Source organism: Octopus bimaculoides, chromosome 1 (assembly GCF_001194135.2).
Source record: "Octopus bimaculoides isolate UCB-OBI-ISO-001 chromosome 1, ASM119413v2, whole genome shotgun sequence".
NCBI classification, from domain to species: domain Eukaryota; kingdom Metazoa; phylum Mollusca; class Cephalopoda; order Octopoda; family Octopodidae; genus Octopus; species Octopus bimaculoides.
Genome location: NC_068981.1, coordinates 16149363 through 16149715, shown reverse-complemented (window position 1 = coordinate 16149715; position 353 = coordinate 16149363). Strand labels below are relative to the sequence as shown.

The following is a 353-nucleotide window of genomic DNA, read 5'->3' as shown; positions in this document are numbered from 1 at the left end:
ATATATATATATATATATATATATATACATATATATATACACACACGCACAAATGCTTGTAATGATTATAGACGTGTTAATGTAAGTCAACGAGTCTGTGTGTGTGTGTATATTGAAGAGGTGTGTATTTATGTTTATGATCGTTGCATCTTTCTGATATGAGAGCCATGATGTGCATACTGTTTTGAATTAGTTTTTATCTGCCTATACTACATATAGTACATATTCTTGAAGTTTATTTATTCTCACATGCACAAGCTCTCTCTCATAGACTTATACGCCTGTACATATATTTCTATGTTGGTATGTGTGGACGAATGTAAATATATATGCAATATATATTCATATAAATG

General features: G+C 29.2%; 1 protein-coding gene across 4 annotated transcripts in view; it reads left to right on the top strand.

Moving 5' to 3' along the window:
• Positions 1 to 353, top strand: part of LOC106876580 (glutamate receptor 2) — a 737813-nt gene that overhangs the window by 386534 nt on the left and 350926 nt on the right. The window lies entirely within an intron of this gene.